This window comes from Myxine glutinosa, chromosome 10 (genome assembly GCF_964187855.1).
Source record: "Myxine glutinosa chromosome 10, kmMyxGlut1.1, whole genome shotgun sequence".
NCBI lineage: Eukaryota > Metazoa > Chordata > Myxini > Myxiniformes > Myxinidae > Myxine > Myxine glutinosa.
The window spans coordinates 35,138,755-35,158,866 of NC_136270.1; the positions used below are offsets into that span (position 1 = coordinate 35,138,755).

The window sequence follows — 20,112 nt, forward strand, 5'->3', positions numbered from 1 at the left end:
ACGGGATGTGATACTTTCTAAAACCTAGCTCACATTGACGATGCCGAACATCACTGACCCTAAACAGATTTCAATCACAGATGCAGAACAATTAAATATCATTGCAGTAAAATAATAAAAATAATAATTCCAAGTAGAGATACATTAAAATTACACCATCCTCATGCTAAATAAATAAATAACATATCCTCCAGCCTGCGGCATTGCCAGGGCACAATGCAGCACATGGAGACAGAATTGGGAGGGAGACATGTACAATAAATTCATTGATTAATAGCGCAATTAAAATAAATTTATAATAATCATAAAATAATTAATTTCTTAATCAATTGGCTGATGGAATACCTAAACCACCAGTGTTTCATCCAAAGCTGTGACCTTTTTGAAAATTAATCAAATAATTAATTAATAATAAAAAATGAAAAAATTAATCAATTGATTGATTAATGAATAAATAATTCGTCGATTGATTAATGAATAAATCAAAAATATCCTTTATAGCCAAATCACTTGGTAACTGCCGTGTTCGAATATCAGCTTCCTAACTCAAAAGGTGCCTGAGCTATTGGCCAGATGAGAAAGAGAATAAATAAATACTTATAGATGGATAATAATTAAATAATTAATCAACTAATTGTTTCATCAAAAAATAAAAAATACCTTTTTGCCAAAGCATGTGCACACTATTGTGCCCAAATTTCAGCTTCCTAGCTCAAAGGATGGCTGAGATATCGCCCGGACAAACAAACAACCAACCAAACAAACAAGAAAACAAAGAAGAAAACAAACAAACGGAGTAAAAACTGAGTACTCCCTTTCAGTGCGCGTCATAGCCAGGCCTCCTCCGGTGCCCGGCAGTGACGTCATGCAGCGCCTGGAGATGGAACAGGAAAGGAACGGTGTACAATAATAATAATAATAATAATAATACGAGTTCCCTTACAATGAACCACAAAACAGGAGGAGGTCATTAAGCCCATTAAGCCCATGCTCTATCCTTTTTAAATACTGGACTTCAAGCAAGAAAGCAGCACGTATATCAACAGATATACACCGCCAACTGGGAAAACGATAAAAGAGCAGGTAAATATATATATAAAAAAGAGTTGGACAGATTGTGGATAGACAAAGAAGGCTCTTTGGAATCAGCTCAACTTGGTTGGAAAGAAGAGGTCAGCTCAACTTGGTTGGAGAACGAATCATTATCAATGGCCAAGATCAAGGACACTACGAATGGCTTTAAGAAGACGGTGCGACTGAGTCAATCTGACTGCAAGGTTGAAACAGAAAGCACAAACCATGCAACTCCTATTAGGATGCAAAAAACTCATGTCAGAGCAGCTGTACACCCAAAGGCACAACAAGGTATGTAGAGTAATCCACTGGCACTTCTGCAGAAATTTCAATATCCTAGTTCCACAAAACTCGTGGAAACATGAACCATTTTTTAAAGTCTTTGTTTTGAGTTGGCCAGGAGTTTGAATTGCTGACTCCCCTAAGCTCAGATCAGACTTTAACCATTACTGCACCAAATCTGGATAATTGGAAGATAATATCATTGGAAGAGTATTATGGCAAAACAAATCTCACAAACAATATACAGATTTAATTGGAGGATAACGTTGGACAAACGTTTCACTTGTTTGTTTACTCGAGAAGCAAAATAATTCTGGCAAACTTTGAGATTAATTCCAAGCTTGAAATCATTGCAATTTCTGAGGATGAGAAAGTATTGGGTCATGATAGTCATGGTGCCGTAGTCATGCTGGCTTGTTTACAACCAACACCATGCCCAATGGTGGCCCAAACCTGACTCATTGCACCTGCTGTGGTCTTGGGCAACACAGCAGAGGATATTGTTTATCATGTCATGACTTGTCCTTGGCAGGGGGCATCTGAAGTGTCAGTCTATTTGCATACGCCTGTTTCTGGAAAATTTAAACTCCTATGTTAAGCCTGTTGTCATTTCAATGAATATTTTAACACCAACACTAAGTAATTTTTGGTTCTCCACCCAGAGGGGACTCTCCATACGTCTGTCTGTCTGTCCGTCACACCTGTGTTTTTCTGCACTTTTTCCCCTTACCCTTTAAGATATTCAACTGAAACTTGGTACATGGCTTTATTATGATAAGTTACAGAAGAAGTTCGAGTTTCAGCGCGTTCGTCAATTTAAAAATTTTTTTTTTAAATAAACATTCATTTCCATCGGTCGGGGACATTTATTCGCAAAGCAATTTTACTCTTTGTTATTTTCTATTACTCCGTATATATTGATTGTAATTAGAGTTACCTAATGTAGATCACCAATTTTTTTTTTCTGTATCAAGATGTACAAAGCTTACAAAAAAAATTGCAAAAACTTTGTAAAACTATGATAAACTCGTCCTTTCTCCCTCTCCCCTTCACATTACACAAAGGCAAGATTAATTGAAGAACTGCTCCATTCATCGATGCGATGACGAAGTAAATTTATCAATGCATGCATATATATGTATGTATGAGTATTTATTCTCATGAGAACCAAGGTGTTTAACACAAATATCTACAGGTGTCCCGTAAGTGAGAATGTGAGTTAGCGCGGGTACTCTGTGTTCCTGCTCAAAATGCCAGCTGCTGGCACACACAAAATTTCTATTCTGGTTCTAGGAATGGCTCTTGTGAATGATTGAATGGCTGTGGTTGAGGTTGGGGAAATGGCGAGGGAGGGTGAGTTGGAGGGGGGGTGTGGTGGTGACAACTCTACAGCGATACGATGGGAGACAGTGTTTTGGTAAATGAATTCAGTAGTGCGAGCATGAGACCTGGCACAGTTATTCAATGTCTGACGTAATGCGAGAGAAGAATAATTGATGATACAAACTTGTGTCAAGACTCGGTGAGTTTACTCTATATATAAAATTTTCCTGAGCACGTGGTGTGGACACACACCGACGAGTTGGTATATAAGGGTGTGTGCGGAGTGCATGGCATCCTGAAAGGTTAGAGATAGTGTGGGGACGGTGCGCGCAGCGTGCGGAAGGTGACCGGGGATCGTTGGCGGATTCCCATGGTGACACCGGACCAAGGAGCTCGTATCATGTCAGACAACATTTTCTGGTGACATGCACACCCGAGGAGATTACGCCCATATTCCAAGGTAACGATAACACCCAATGCCCGCTCCTCATTAACTCCGCCACCGAAGGTGAATGGAGGTTATGTTTCCATACCTGTCTGTCTGTCTGTTTGTCTGTCTGTCTCTTTTCACCCCTGTCGAAATTTGGCGAAGAGGTTGGGTATGTGACAAGGACAAAATGATTAGATTTTGGTGAAGATCCGGATTCGGCTACTAGAAGTTTTAAGTGATTCTTCACCATTGGGAGAAAGGGCCAAAACCTATATATAGCAGGACATCTCAAAAAGTTACGGACAGATTTGGACGAAACTTGGTGGACAGGTTGTGTGTCTGACAAGGAAGAATCGATTAAATTTTGGTGAAGACCCGGATTCGGCTACTAGAAGTTTTAAGTGATTCTTCACCATTGGGAGTTAGGGCCAAAAACGATACATCGCAGGATATCTCAAAAAGGTGTGGACGGATTTGGACGAAACTTGGTGGAGAGTTGGGTGTGTGACAAGAAATGATTAGATTTTGGTGAAGATCCGGATTCGGCTACTAGAAGTTTTAAGTGATTCTTCACCATTGGGAGTTAGGGCCAAAAACGATACATCGCAGGATATCTCAAAATGTTATGGATGGATTTTGACGAAACTTGGTGGACCGGTTGTGTGTGTGACAAGGACAAATAGATTTGATTTTGGTGAATATCTGAATATGGATTCCGATACGAGAATTATTTAATTATTTAAGTGATTCTTCACCATTGGGAGATAGGGCCAAAAACGATACATCGCAGGATATCTCAAAACGTTATGGATGGATTTTGACGAAACTTGGTGGACCGGTTGTGTGTGTGAGAAGGAAGAATCGATTAAATTTTGGTGAAGACCCGGATTCGGCGAATATAATTTTTAAGTGATTCTTCACCATTGGGAGTTAGGGCCAAAAACGATACATCGCAGGATATCTCAAAAAGTTATGGATGGATTTTGACGAAACACGGTGGACCGGTTGTGTGTGTGACAAGGACAAATAGATTCGATTTTGGTGAAGATCTGATTATGGATTTGGATATGATAATTATTTAATTTTTAAATGATTATTCACCATTGAGAGATCGGGTGAAAAGCGAAATATAACATGATATTTGACAAAGCTTTGGACGAGTTGGGTCTAAACTACGTGAATGAGTTGGTTAGGTGACAATAACAAGCCGATTCGATTTTGGTTCAGGTCCGAATCCAGATCTGGCCTATCAGTGGGGTACAAAACATAAACCGTTCATCCTGGTGGAGGTTTGTGCTCTACCGAGTGACGTTCTAGTTCCATTCTGCCTTTTCTGAATGTTTTCCAATCCGAAGATTTTCTTCATGTTTATTATTTTTGACCTGCTTTTAGCTTGAGGTAGGCCCACTCACCTAGACCAAGCTGTCTAGTCTGGGTTTTAAATCCCGACCCAGCTGTAAACTGCCATCCTGGTGTGTGTCGTCCCTCGGATGGACGTTAAGCTGGACATCCCACCTGCCGGTATTAGTCGGTGGATGCTGAAGATCCCACGGTGTCCTTCGCGAAGAGTAGATGAAAAAAATTCCAATTACCTGCTCTGACCTGCAGGGGGCACTGCATCAGCGGCACAGCGGTCCCCTCCTGCAAATAATGCAACCAGCAGCCATATATACTGTTTGTGAAAGAAAAAGAATATCTGCCTTGGCAAACATTCAGGATGTGAAAGGATCCTCAGGTAAAGCATGCTTCAAGGGTAAAGAAAGCAGAGATGAGCAAGACACCTCTTAGAGCTGTAATGGGCCATCTATTTATTACGTATGCAAATATGGCCATGTTTTTGACTATGTTACCCAACATGTTCCACTTATATGTCTCTTCCATTCACTCTCTTTCACCCCAATCTCCTACTAACCTCATTTACATCCTCTCTCCACACTCCCATAGCATCCGTACTCTTTATATATATTTCTGACCAATGTATTTCCTTCTGCTGTTCATGGAAACAATGGCAACGAGAATGCTTTTTGATAGGTCGACAAACACGGACATTAGGAGACACCAGTGTACTTTTGCATGAATTACAAGGACTTCAGCAGACAACGGACAGATCAATGTACCTGGAATCCCAGAATCATAGATTAGGTGCTCAGATGGGAATACTATAAGCAGACGACCACCAGGAATTGTTTTGATTTATTTCAACATGTTTCTCAGCTCAAGTTTCCTACCTTGACTGATAGGATAGCTCAGATGTTTCATGCCCTCCTTTGAGCTGCCGAGTTGGAGTTTGATTCTTATAATAATAATAATAATAATTCATTTATTTTGTATAGCGCTTTTCCAGAAGCCCAAAGGCGCTTTGACAGAGTGGAAAACATAATGCATAACAATACATGAAAACAACAATTGCAAAAAGACAAGAATCAAGAAAACAAACAGCAGCGATATACGGCATATATATAAGACAAGAATCAAAAAGACAAGACAAGAATCAATAGGGAAATATTTAAAGCAAAAGGAGGGAGAAGGAGAAGAGATAGTCAGGGGTTAAATGCTGTGGGTTGAATGTTGAATGCAGCGTTGAACAGGTGGGTCTTTAGTGATGTTTTGAATGTGGTGAGTGAGGAGGAGTCTCTGATGGTGTGAGGTAGTGAGTTCCAGAGGGTGGGAGCAGCGATGGAGAAGGCCCTGTCCCCCCAGGATCTGAATTTGGTCCGGATGGAGGGGGTCAGGAGGTTGGTACCAGCAGAGCGGAGGTTGCGGGTGGGAGTGTGTCTGGAGAGGAGGTCAGCCAGGTAGGATGGGGCCAGGTTATGGAGGGCTTTGTATGTCAAGAGGAGGATTTTGTACTGGATTCTCTGGGGGATGGGGAGCCAGTGAAGCTTGTAAAGGACGGGGGTGATGTGGTCACGGGTCCGGGAATGAGTGAGTAGACGGGCAGCGGAGTTCTGAATGTATTGGAGTTTATTGGTGATTTTTGAGGGTGAACCATAGAGGAGGCTATTGCAGTAGTCCAGACGGGAGGTGATGAAGGCGTGGATGAGGGTTTCTGCAGCCGTGGAGGAGAGGGATGAGCGGAGACGGGCAATGTTTTTCAGGTGAAAGAAGGCTGACTTTGTGATCTGTTTAGTGTATTTGTCGAAGGAAAGGGTTTGGTCAAAGATGACGCCAAGATTCCGGATGTGAGGGGAGGTGGATACTGGGATACCGTCGATGTTGAGGGCAAAGTTATGGGTGGATTTTGTGAGCGTTTTTGGGCCAATGATGATTATTTCAGATTTATCACAGTTAAGCTTGAGGAAGTTGATTTGAAGCCAGGATTTTATTTCAGTGATGCAGTTTGTCAGGATAGAGTGGGTGTCGGTGGAGACGGACTTGGTGGAGATGAAAAGCTGGATGTCATCGGCGAAGCAGTGGAATTGGAGACCATGACGGCGGATTAAGTGACCGAGCGGGGACAGGTAAAGGATGAAGAGGAGGGGGCCAAGAACTGAACCTTGGGGGACACCTTGGGGGAGGGGAGCAGTGGGGGATTTGCAGTTATTGATGGAGATGAACTGGCATCTGTCAGAGAGGTATGATTTAATCCAAGAGAGGGCAGTGCCGGTGACGTTAAAGGTGGATTCAAGTCGGGTGAGGAGGATAGTGTGATCGATGGTGTCAAAGGCAGCGCTGAGGTCGAGGAGGACGAGAATGTTGAGGTTGCCAGCGTCAGAGGAGAGGAGAAGGTCGTTGGTGATTTTGAGGAGAGCAGTTTCAGTACTGTGGTTGGAGCGGAATCCGGATTGGAATGTTTCATACAAGTTATTGGCAGAGAGATGATGTTTGAGTTGAGTGGCTACAGCGCGTTCCAAAACTTTTGACAGAAAGGGTAGGTTGGAGATGGGTCTGAAGTTGTTTAGGGTGTCAGGGTTTAGACCAGGTTTTTTTAGAATGGGGGTAACAGCAGCAATTTTGAGGGAAGGTGGGACGATGCCTGTAGACAGGGAGGAGTTTATTGTTGCAATGATAAGTGGAGAGAGAGCAGGGAGGGAGGCTTTGACAAAGCTGGAGGGGATGGGGTCAAGAGTGCAGGTGGCAGTTTTCATTCCTATGAGGAGTTCAGAGAGGTCAGTAGGAGAGATTGGGGAGAACCGAGACAGGGGATGGCAGGACAAGGGGGGGCAGGTGGTTGGAGGGGGAGCGGGTGCGGCGGTGGTCAAGCTGTTGTAGATGTTGTCAATTTTGCGTTGGAAGAAAGAGAGGAAGGAGATGCAGTTGTCTACTGTGAATGACTGGGTGGTGGTGTTCAGGGGGCGGAGGAGTTTGTTTATTGTCGAGAAGAGTGCTTTTGGGTTTCCGGAGCCAGAGTGGATAATTTGAGAGTAGTAGGCAGAGCGGGCGCGGGAGAGGGCATCTTTGTAGTGTTGTATGTGGTCCTTGTAGGCTTGGGAGTGAACTGTGAGACCCGTTTTATTGCGGAGTCTTTCAAGTTGGCGAGCACGAGTTTTCATCAGGTGGAGTTCAGGGGTAAACCAGGGAGCAGAATGGGTGAAAGAAACTGTTTTGGTTTTTACAGGCGCAAGCTGGTCAAGGCAGGAGGAGAGAGTGTGGTTGTAGTAGTCAGTGAGGTCGGAAGGGGTGTGGAGGTCAATGAAGGGAGAAGTGGACATTTTTTCAGAGAGGGTGGATGAGAATGAGGTAGGTGAAAGAGCGTTTAGCTTACGGAAGTTGATTGTGCGATAATGCCTTGGTGTTGGGGCGGGGATGTTGATGGTCAGAGTGATGGCTAAGTGGTCAGAGAGGGTGAGGTCGGAGCCATAGAGATGGTGCAAATTTAATCCAGTGGAGCAGACAAGGTCCAAAATGTGACCACGGATATGGGTAGGAAAGTCGACATGTTGAGTGAGGTTAAAGCAGGTGAGTAAATCAGTGAAGTCAGTGGTTATTGTGGAGTCAGTGGAGTCCATGTGGATATTGAAATCACCAAGGAGGAGGATTGAGGGGGAGAGGGAACATAGCTGGGTCAGAAAGTAGGAGAAGTCAGACAGGAATGATGGGTGTGGTTTGGGAGGGCGGTAGACGACAGCCATGACTGACTGCGTGTGACCAGAGAGTTTTAAAGCCAGGTGTTCAAATGATGGAGCAGATGAGATGGAGATGAGGTTGGTCTTGATGTCTTGACGGTGGATAACGGCAATTCCACCACCTCGGCCCTCCGAGCGTGGTTTATTGACGTAGGAATATCCATTGGGTGTGGTGAGGTTGAGTGTGTAGTAGTCCAGAGGTTGTTGCCAGGTTTCGGTGAGACAGAGAAAGTCCAGTTTGTTATCCAGGATGTATTCGTTCAGGATGAGGCATTTATTGTTGAGGGACCGGGTGTTGAACAGGGTGAGCTTGATGTTGTTTTGAACAGCAGGGATGAATTCAGGTGATTTAGCCAGGGTTCGTAGGCAAGAGGTGCGATCGTGTGGGTTGCTGTGACCAGGTGCGCTGGGACGAAGAGTGAGAGTGCGCTGAGCCGACCAGAGGACGGGGATGGAGTGACCTGATTGCAAATAAACAAACTTGCGACCGGAGCCACGGTGAATGTACCTGGGTCGTCGGAGGAGTCCATTTGATTTGATGGCAGAGATGCATGATGGGGTGGAGCGGGTATTGAGCAGAAGAAGCCTTGCGGCGGAGTACTTCAGAGCCATGCCAGGCAGGAGCGAAGGGACGAGTACGAGGCCAAGGTCGAGGAGGCAAAGCGGCAAACGCAGCGGCAAACGCAGCGGCAAACGACTGCAGCCGCTAATCAAGACCACAGCGGCAAACAAGGCCACAAGGCCACCGGCAAACAAGGCCACGGCCACAATCAACGGGAGCGGGCCTTTCGAATTCCGTATTCCGTACCATCAAAAGCAGATTCCGTTATCCAGCCGGAGAACACGCGGCACGTGCGGGTGTGAAAAGGCAGGACAGGTGTGAGATGTCAGGTCAGAAAGGTAGAAGCAGACCCTGTACATCCATCCAGTCGGAGAAGCGGCGAATATGCAACGCCAGCATCCTCTCGCAACCGAACCCGGAAGAGTTCGAACCCGGAAGAGTTCTTGAGCCTCAGTGATGTCGCAACCAGTAAACCAAATTCAGAGATCGAATTCCAGTCAAATATGCATTCACTGGAATTTATTTTTTTTTACTCTGAAATGTTATTGGCAGCCTATGGATGACAAACTACTGCAGGCAAAAATTTCCTGAACTGGTAGAGATATAAATGAAGAAGTTATTAAAAGCCAACTTTGCTCACGCACTTGTCTCGCGGAGGCCTAACTATGCGCACAATTGCTTTAAATGCTTTTTCCTTGCTTTTTTCTTGCTTTTCTTTGTTTTGCTTCTTTTTTTTTTCTTTTTTTTTGAAATTCAAACTTCTTTCCTGGAAGTCCTTGCAGTGTTGATATGTGTGAAACCTCTACCACCTCCCCCCAAGCCCTCCCCTCCCACATTTCTCTCGGTGTCTTGCTCTCAAATGTTGTGTTTGTGTCCATCCCCCTCTCTCCCCATCTAGTGTTGAGCTCCCCTTATTTTGTGTTTTATGGGTCGGTTGACTTTTTGTGCGATTAATGTTAGCTCTTTCACGAGCCTCGATCTTGTATTTAAAAAAAAAAAAAAAAAATGTTTTGTTCCCTGTAATCCAAGTTATTTTACCTGTATTAACTCCATAATCCCACCTCTAACATCAATCGCAAGTATAGACACGCATATACTTAACTTAGCAATCACCTGTTTTTCTGCATGTGACCTTTACTGTACAAAATATTCAGTGAGTTGTCTTGTTTAGTCCCAGTCTGGGCACAAGACACATAATGCTAAGATTTCTGGTTCACATCTCATTTAATGCTGATTTATGCATCGTCTCCTAGTGTTGTCCTTGTAGTTCTTGGAAAAGTTCACCCACGTAGCCCAATGTCTTTGCCCTGCACTGATTTATTTTTTTTGTATACTGAATCGAGGCTCGTGAAAGAGCTAACATTTATTTCACAAACAAATCAACCAGACAAACAAAATATATAAAAAGAGGAAGCGGAAGACAAGATGGGGAGAGAAGGGGAAGCACACAAACACAACATTTGAGAGCAGGGAGAAGTGTGGGAGGGAGAGGGCTTGGGGGGAGGAGTCGTGGGAAGGGGGGGGGGGGGGGAGAGGTATAAAACACAAGGGGACCAAAGACTTCCAGGACAGAAGTTGGTATTTCAAAAAAAAAAAAGTGTAGGATTTTGGGTGAAATTAGCGGGGGTAGAAAAGATCAAGGTTTTGGATGGGGGAAGATAAGAGATGGTGGTGAACAGCTGTTTTAAAGACCTGGAGGGTGGAGTGGGATTAATGTCCGTGGGTGTTCCCCGGTTTCTACCGCATCTTCTCCAATGTTGCTCTCTCAATTCTCTGACCCCCGGCCCTCCATATATATTCCAGGATTCACTTGTTATTCCGTTAACCCCCTCCTGGCTAAACTTCCAACATCCAGGCTGACTGCACACCTCAACTCTTTTTATTCCTGGCTTCTCCAGTCTATGGAACCACATTCCAGAGGCTGTTCTGTATCACTCTTCCCTCCATGTTTCAACCAAACAGTGCACCGCCATCTCTCTTCATCCCCAATTCCGACCAATGATCTTTATTACCCCATTAACCTTTCCGAATGCAATAATCTTACTTCCGTGTTTCAATGTTTCCTCCCTTCCTCCATCTCCTCTTTTCCTGTTAATCAATTCCATTGAGGTTTGTCCCACTGTCAGCTCTATATTTCTAATTTTTATATCATCCATTTTTCATCCTTGGATGCAGTGATTGGGCCTCGGAGGCCCACAAGGTTTTTTTTGTTGCAAAAATTATGCTGTACAATTTTTTTTTTGGAATGAGCCTCATTTTCACCGACTTTCATGTTGTTACACAAAATTCAGTGACATTAAAAAAAAAAATTTCATTCAGGTTCGTGGGAAAATCTTCATTCTTCACTTGTAACCCGAAAATCCGACACGAATGCAGGCCTGGGGCCTTCAATGCCCTGCATAAATGTTGTTGTACTACTATGTTATATCATTATTTTCTTGATATGAGCCTCATTATATGCTCCTATAACCTGGTTACAAATAATTTAGTGACAAAAATATGAAAATTAAAAAACTTTACACGAATACATTTGTGGGGCCTCCGAGGCCCAATGGCTGCATAGGTGTAGGACTTTTGACAGTTGTGGACATATACATTCTAAATAAAAGGATTAGTGAATCATATTTTTTGAGCAAATACTCCTCCATGAGCCTCGACTTTTTAGAGAAAAAAAGTTGAAAAAGCAAGAACCAAATTTTTTTTTAGCAAAAAAAAAGCAATGATTCATTACTTGTATGGGATTTTTCCAACTAATAGGATCAATGATTCACATTTTCTGAGCAAATACACATCCATGAGCATCGACTTGGATTGAAAAAGGATATGAAAGAAAAAAAATCTATTAAAAAAAAAAAAGAAGATTACACGAATACATCCATTGGGCCTCCGATGCCCAATGGCTGCGTTTATGTAGGATTTTTGACACCGGCATCTAAGAGTTAAAAAAAGAATTAAAATGTGCATCCAGCCAAAAAGGTAACTAGATATACTCTGCTAATCTTGTGATAAAAAGGCAAGACAGACTCGGTCTCATGCGACGTTTCATCCGCTTCCCAGCGAGCTTCCCCTGGCCGATAGCCCCCGCGTCTCGGCACGTGTCCACTTTTATAGCCTACCTGAGGCGACCACTCATTTCTGGTTAGGTGTGCGAGGTCAATGGAGGAGAGTTTTTCATTTGGCGAAGCTCAAGCAATAAATGTCAAATCGCATCATCGATGGTCTGCTGTGCTTTTGTATGACGTATTCATGATCTGGCGTTGTATGTGTGGGGGTGATTGGGTGCGTGCGCTTGTTGTTTTTGTGTTTCTGGGGCACGAACGTGGCTGGGTTTGTGTCCGGGTTGGATGTGGTGACGTGTGGGCTGCATGGTTGGTGGAGTTTACGCTAGGTGTTGTGCATGTGTGGGTGTGGTGTTCGGGACCGAGTGTATAAAAAAGTGTGGTCTTATTGCTCACCTTCTGCTTGCACCATCCAGTTTTTGCCATTTGTATCAGAGGTGTGTATTAAGTGGGTATTTTTTTTATTCTTTTTTGTATACAAGATCGAGGCTCGTGAAAGAGCTAACGTTAATCACACAAAAAGTCAAACCGACACATAAAACACAAAATAAGGGGAGCGGTAGACGAGATGGGGAGAGAGGGGGAAGGACACAAACACAACATTTGAGAGCAGGGACATCGAGAGAAATGTGGGAGGGGGAGGGCTTGGCGGGAGGTGGGAGAGGTACAAAACATATGAACACTGCAAGGACTTCCAGAAAAGAAGTTGGAATTTCGAAAAAAGTGTATTTGGGGTGAATTAGCGGGGGTAGAAAAGATCAAGGTTTTGGATGGGGGAAGATAAGAGATGGTGGTGAACAGCTGTTTTAAAGACCTGGAGGGAGGAGTGGGAATGAAGGGAGTGTGGGAGTGAAGGGAGTGTGGGAGTTTGTTCCAGAGGCGGGAGAAAAGAGGAATGAAAGAGTAAAGGTGAGCAGAGAGCTTAGATTTTGGCAGTTTAACCATAAGAGGGTTGCAGGTAGATCTTGTGCGACCTGTGGGAATATTTGCGGGACAGAGCACAGACAGAGCTGGGGGAGCAAGGCCGGAGAGGAGTCGGTAGAAGACAGAAAGACCACCAACCTGCCTGCGGTGAGTGAGTGGAAGGCCCTCGGAGTTAGCTTCATCGCAGGAGATTCCAATGATTCTGAAAGCTTTGGTATTCCCACAGTCTCCCCAGTTAGACTGCGACCGGAAATACACCGGCACGTGACCGGAAGGAAATGAGTGGTCACCCCGGGAATATAAGCGGATACGTGCCGAGACGCTGGGTCTATTCTCCTGAGGAAGCTCACTGGGTAGTGCAGTAGTAGTGGGTAAAACATCACCTGGATCGGGTCTGTTCTTTGCCCATTACTTAAATCAGAGGAGATGTAGTTACTTCTTTGGTTGGATGTGCCTTTTTGTTCTTAAAAAAAGAAGTAGATTATGATACTGTGTGATAATATAACTCTAATATCATAGGTCACATGGTATGGCAGCCATTTGAGATTAAAGGAAAAATTTGGACACCATCTTCTCCGAAACCACTCAACCAATTTTTTTTTGACATTTAGCATATGTCATCAACTTCCCATGGAGTATATTCTTAGTAACAGCAAGAACCACCTTTTGAGGCCATTTTTCCCCACAGAGCGGGGGTTGGCCTTTTTCAGGCACCATGGTCCCCTTTTTGAAGCAATGTTTTATGGCCGGATGCCCTTCCTGCCACCAACCCTGTTGGTCGCCTCTTGCGACACACAGGGAATTACCAGCAAGCTGGTACTCAATTTGCCAACCTCGGAAGGATGACAGGCTGAGCCAACCCCCCTGGCGTTAATTCAGCGATCGATCAGGATTCAAACCCAGGATCCTAGGATCCCAAGCCGGCACCCTAACCGCTAAGCCAACACCAGGCTGCCTTAGCCACAGAAAATAAGACTTTTTTGGGGTCTTCATTGTATTTTACTTTGGGTTCAATGAATGTGAAAATATAACCATGTAAATTAATAACCAAAATTAAATGTATATCCCTGTTCATGCTGTGTCTGTCGACACAGTTCCTGCAGCACATCCACTCACTGGAGCTGAGCCGGAACCATAAAAAAATCAATCCAAATATTAAATGGATTGGGAGCAGTGTGACATCATTCCGAGAGTAGCGTCATCGTGCTTGTGTATCAAACACAGGAGTGTGCATCTTTTCCACCGAGCTGTTTATTGATGACGCTGCTGTTTGTGAATATTAGTTGAAAAACGACGACAGAGACAAGCATTACTCATGACTACCACATGCGAGAGAGTCGATTTGTATTCCGTCATTGGGCCTCATGAATGCAAAACTCCTGCAATAATCTTCGTATACTCTGCACCGCCCAGAAACATAGCACACAAATGGCCGCTGCCGACAGAGGACACAGAACTACTTCTTGCTTCACCTCAAATCACAGAGCTCTCGAACCAAGGAAAGTCGAGAGGCACGATTTCTGGTTTGTTCACCATTAATGCACAACCCCAATAACAAAGTTTTTTTCCATCCATGTCTCTAGCAAATACACCTTCTTTTGACGCCCCTTATACGCAGCCAGAATAGTTTAAGCAACAGAAGCAACAACCATCTGCTTTTTCCTGGTTTCCAAAGTTGTTAGGGTTAGGGTTAGGGTTAGGGTTAGCCAGATCCCAAGCCGGCACCCTAACCGCTAAGCCAACACCAGGCTGCTAGTTTGTTCCCCAAGAATAGTTGATAACGCCAATATAATGAGCCTTGAGTATGTATGTGACGTATGATAATGCAGCATAACTGGATAGAGCAATGACGTCTACCTCAGCGTTTTGCCCTGCACTGGTTTAATCCTGCGCGACTACCTGTCAGCTTCCTCAACAAGGTAATTTTGACGAGCTAGCAGGGGCTATGCAGCACTTTCAGAGAGAGGGGGGATACCTGGCGATGACCGGCTGGGTGAGCTCTTCCCTGAATTGGTTTCGGGATGTTTTGGACATTGAAAAGCTATGGAGTTATTGGCCTCATGGTGGTTACCTTTTGCCTGCGGGCTGGCAGCAGCATTGCCTGACCCCACATCCCAATATACACTTCATAGCAGCCTTTGGTGGTGTCAAAATGGACGTCAAGGCCAACGTGTGGTACCTTAAAACCTTATACAGAATCTTAAGTACCTACCAGCCAAAAAATTTCAGCAACTGGGTGCTACGGTTCGGCTGTGAAAGAAAAGCGCACAAACAATTGAAAATATTTATGAAGAATTGGTAAAGAAAGCTTTGACTGTGCAGACCTTAATCACACTGTATACAACAGGCATTTTAAGGCCATTTTCCCTGCTAGAGCGGGGGTTAGCCTTGCGGTCCCCATGACAATCTTCTCCATTTTGCCCTATTTTCTGCATCTCTCCTTGTTAACCCCCTTGCCCGCATTTCTTCTTCCACCATCTTTAGCCAAGTCTTTCTCGGTCTTCCCCGTCATCCACTTCCTTCGACATTCATTTCCATCACTCTTCTCAACCAGTCACTTTCATCCTTCCTCAACACATGACCAAACCATCTCAACCTGTTTCTCTTCATAGCATCCATCACAGGCTCTATTCCCATCATCTTTCGCAATTCATTTGTCTTCTTTTCTCTCAACGATACTCCGCACATCCACCGAACCATTCGCATTTCCACCCTTTCCAGCCTTCGTTAATCACACTGTATGAATGCAAGAAAAGCAATTGAAATGAAGGATACGAAATGCGTAAGAAATTACTCATTTTGAATTTTTTTGTGTGTATAGAGTCAAGGCTCGTGGAAGAGCTGGACCACAGAACGGAACAGGATGCAACAGTACAAAAGGAACAAGCATTCTGAGTATTGCACTGCAATACATGTCCCCTACCGGCAGTCTGTCGTCCGGAAAACTGTTGGGGAAATTACCAAGGGTTATTTACCCACAGGTTATGAATAGTTCCCAATCGCTAATTACCTCAGGACGGGCTCACCTGTGATTCGCACTCAGGACTTCGATTTATACACCTTGCAGACAGGTCAGCAGAAGCACGAGAAAATATGTTGTTGATAAAGAACCTTTCGAGTCGCTAAATATCAGTAATTTATTATATTTTCCGGTTCACGATCAATGATCGATGTGTATATATATGTTGCTCGGCTTGGCTCCACCCCCCGGAAAGCGCGTGCTGTGTCGCGCTTTTGACGTTCGCGAGACGAGGCTGAGGGCGCGCGGTGCGGCTTGAGGAGAACTCTAGAATATACAAGAGATATCCTTTTTTTTTTTTTTTTTTTTCGTTTAATTAACGATATCTGCCAAACCATGTGTCCTATCGCAAATTCCAAAACGACATTTTAGTAGACTGACATGCTGAACAGATCTGTGGTTTCCCCTCGATTGGATAAAAAATGAGGGAGCGGCTCAGTTTTAAAGGTTCATGCTTAAAAACGTCATAACTGTGAAACCATGTGATGCATGACGTCATGCTCGCTGACTTTTTTGTTCGTCATGGGTATGCGATTCTGCCTGCAAAGTTTGGCCTCGATCTGTTCAGCCGTTGCAGAGAAAAAGGGGTTTTCGTGTTTTCACGAAAAACACTGTGGCGGCTGAACCACGTGACCGGTGACGTCATAATTACCATTAAAATATTCTACTGACCGAGTCCCCCCTACGGTGAAAATTTGATCTCAATCGGTCCAATTATTGCAGAGAAAATCTTTTTTAAAGGAAATTAAAACTTAAAATGTCACTGAGTTAAGGATCATCAGAATTATCAGAATTCCCAAAGTTCAAAGTGCCATAACTTTGTCAAAAATGATCGAAACGTCGTGAAGTTCGAACTTGATCTGTAACTTATCATGAGGAAACCATGTACCAAGTTTGAAACCATTAGCATTAAGCGTTTAGAAAAAAGGTCCGGAAAACTGTTCTTTGCGTGACGGACTGACGGACTGACAGACGGAGGGACGGCGTGCAAACCTATAGTCCCCTCCGGTGTACACCGGTAGGAGACTAATAACAGAAAGAGAAGGGGGGAAATTCCAACAGCAGGGCGGAGGGAGAAAATAAACGGAGACGGACAACAAGGGATGGCGGGTATGGATGATGGATAGGGGAGAATGCAGGGGTTGGGTAAGATGGAGACAGAAGTCAAATTGGGTGGGGAAGGAGGAATTGGGTTAGCTGGTGTATAAAAGATCATGGTATTGGATGGGAGACGATCTGAGATGGTGGTGAACAGCTGTCTTGAAGATCTAGAGGGGAGAATGAGATTGAAGAGGTTGTGGAAGTTGAAAATAGTGATGTTGTTATTGTCTATAGTATCAAGATCTAATACCTCTGACTCCACATGTCTTTCCGCAACCTCCTAATGTTTATCTGTGTAGTTTACTGTCCACAAAATACGGACGACTCCAAATTCACCTCTCCTTTTTTCCAACAGGCACTCGTTTTTCCAACATTAATCAGTAACTACATATCCTACCTTTCTCATCTTGGGCTACTTTAACTGATACTAAAGCGCGGCGTTACGCACGCTGCTTGCGAGCAAGGAGGAAGCGGACAAGCGGTAACTTATAAGCGTCTTTATTTCAGGAGCTCACTGTAACACTGCCGCGCTCCGGGCTGCGCGCCCGGTGTATATCATGAGGCCACGCCTACCCCTCGGGCGTGGCCACCGCCCACTTGGTGCGCGGAATGATGTCACCACGCCAGTGGGCTTTTGTGTCCGCCACACGCGCCCCCCCAGAATTCCCGCGCACCTGGAGGGCCAGTTTGCGGGGCAGACGAATGACCCGGCCGAAGCGCCCCCTGGCGATCGGCGGCGTCCGGGGTGCAGGGATGCCAGGTGGGATGCCCCTGGTTGCCCCTGGGATGGGTGCAGGACCGGGGGGCGGCGTGGCGGCGGGGCTGGGTGGTGCCGGGGGTCCGCCCGCAGGGGGGCGGCCCCGACATGGGGGTCGGGCCACTGGCGGTGAATGGTCCACGTCGAGGTGGGCCGGCTTGAGGCGGTCTACAGAAACGCGGTCAGGAGTACCGCCGATGTCCAGGGTGAAGTGCTTCGCCCCGGTCTCCAGCACGCGGAAAGGCCCGTCGTACGGGGGCCGCAGTGGTGTCCGGTGGGCATCGTGGCGGACGAAGACGTACTCCGCCGTGCGAAGCTCCGGGGCGACGTGCGTCGGTGGGTGCCCGTGGCATGCCGTTGGCACCGGGGCGAACCTCTGGGCGGTCTCTTGCAGAGCGGAGCGCTGCTGTGCCGCGGACCATGGTGCCGTGGAGTCGGGGAGGAACTCGCCCGGCACCCGCAGCGGTTGCCCGAAGACCAACTCCACCGCGGATGCGCGCAGGTCCTCCTTTGGCGCCGTCCGGAGGCCCAGCAGGACCCAGGGGAGCCTGTCGACCCAGCCGCCATCGCGGAGGGTGGCCCGGAGCGCGGCCTTCAATGAGCGGTGAAATCGCTCACACAGGCCGTTAGCCTGGGGGTGGTAGGCCGTGGTTCGGTGCAGCCGGACCCCGAGCCCCTGCGCGACCACCCCCCAGAGCTCTGAGGTGAACTGGCGGCCGCGGTCGGACGAGATGTCTGAGGGGGCGCCGAACCGGGCAACCCAGGTGGCGATGAAAGCCTGCGCGACATCGGCCGCCGTTGTCGACGCCAATTGCACGGCCTCCAGCCACCGGGTTGTGCGGTCCTCCATGGTGAGGACGTAGGTGAAACCCCGCGAGGGGGGCAGAGGTCCCACCAGGTCCACGTGGACGTGTTCAAACCAGCGTTCCGGCACCGTGAATGGGGCCAACGGGGCCTGGGTGTGCCGGTGCACCTTGGCGCGCTGGCACGCGAGGCACGTCCTGGCCCAGCCGCGGACGGCCTTCCGGAGGCCATGCCACACGAACTTGTCGGCGATCAGCCTTTGGGAGGCCCTCGCGCCCGGGTGGGACAGGCCGTGGATGGCATCAAACACCTGGCGCTGCCAGCCCGCGGGCACGATGGGGCGAGGACGCCCGAGGGAGACGTCGCACAAGAGGGCCGCGCCCGCGCCGTCGAACGGCACCTCGGTGACACGGAGGCCTGTGACGGCGGTCCGCAAGGCCTGGACGTCGGGGTCAGCGGCCTGGTCCGCTGCCATCCGGGCATAGTCGATGCCGAGGTGGACTGCGTGGGTGACGGCCCGGGAAAGGCAATCCGCCACCGGGTTGTCCTTCCCCGCGACGTGCTGGATGTGCGTCGTGTACTCGGACACGGCCGAGAGGTGACGCTGCTGCCGGGCCGACCACGGCTCGGTGACCTTGCCCATCGCGAAGATCAGCGGCTTGTGGTCGACGAAGGCAGTGAACGCACGGCCCTCGAGCAGATGGCGGAAGTGCCTGACCGCCAAGTGAAGCCCGAGCAACTCGCGGTCGAAGGTACTGTAACGGCGTTCGGGCGGGGGAAGCTGCCGGCTAAAGAACGCCAGCAGTTGCCAAGCTCCACGCACCCATTGCTCGTGCACCGCGCCCACCGCGTAGTCCGAGGCATCGGTGGTGAGGGCGATCGGTGCATCGGGCGCCGGGTGCGCGAGCATGGTGGCGTTAGCCAAGGCGAGCTTCGCGCCCGTGAACGCCGTGTCCATCTGCTCGGTCCAGGTAACGTCGCCTTTGCCCGGCTTACCTCGGAGAGCTTCGTGCAGGGGGCGCAGGAGCTGGGCGATACGGGGCAGGAACCGATGGTAAAAGTTCACCATGCCCAGGAACTCCTGCAGCCCTCTGATCGTGCGGGGGCGCGGAAACCCCTTCACCGCCTCCACCTTGGCCGGCAGGGGGACGGCTCCGTGCCTGGTGACACGGTGCCCCAAAAAATCGATTATGGTGGCGCCGAACCTGCACTTTGCGGGGTTCACAATCAGGCCATGCTGGCCCAGGCGTTCGAAGAGCGTGCGGAGGTGGCGTAGGTGCTCTTCGCGGGACGCGCTGGCGACGAGGATATCGTCCAGGTAGACATAGACAAAATACAAGTCGCGCAGGACGCTGTCCATCAGTCGCTGGAACGCCTGAGCCGCATTCTTCAGACCGAAGGGCATGCGCAGGAACTCGAAGAGTCCGAATGGCGTGATGACCGCCATCTTCGGGATGTCCTCCGGCCTGACGGGGACCTGATGGTAGCCGCGTATGAGGTCCACCTTCGAGAAGAAGGACATGCCCGCCAAACGGGCGGAAAAGTCCTGAATGTGGGGGACGGGGTAGCGGTCGGGAGTCGTGGCGTCATTGAGACGGCGATAGTCCCCGCACGGTCGCCATCCCCCGCCGGGCTTCGGCACGATGTGCAGCGGCGACGCCCAAGCGCTCTCTGAGCGCCGAACGATGCCGAGTCGCTCCAGGGTAGCGAA

At 47.4% G+C, this 20,112-nt stretch overlaps 1 protein-coding gene across 2 annotated transcripts in view; it reads left to right on the top strand.

The window, feature by feature from the left end:
* Positions 1–2,971: 2,971 nt before the first annotated feature.
* Positions 2,972–20,112, top strand: part of LOC137434459 (uncharacterized) — a 97,198-nt gene continuing 80,057 nt past the window's right edge. The window contains exon 1 of one of the 2 annotated variants that reach the window (XM_068127473.2): positions 2,972–3,139. The gene's annotated coding sequence lies outside the window, so the exon portion shown is untranslated. The remainder of the gene's footprint in view (positions 3,140–20,112) is intronic. The other variant, XR_013624710.1, reaches the window with a different exon arrangement.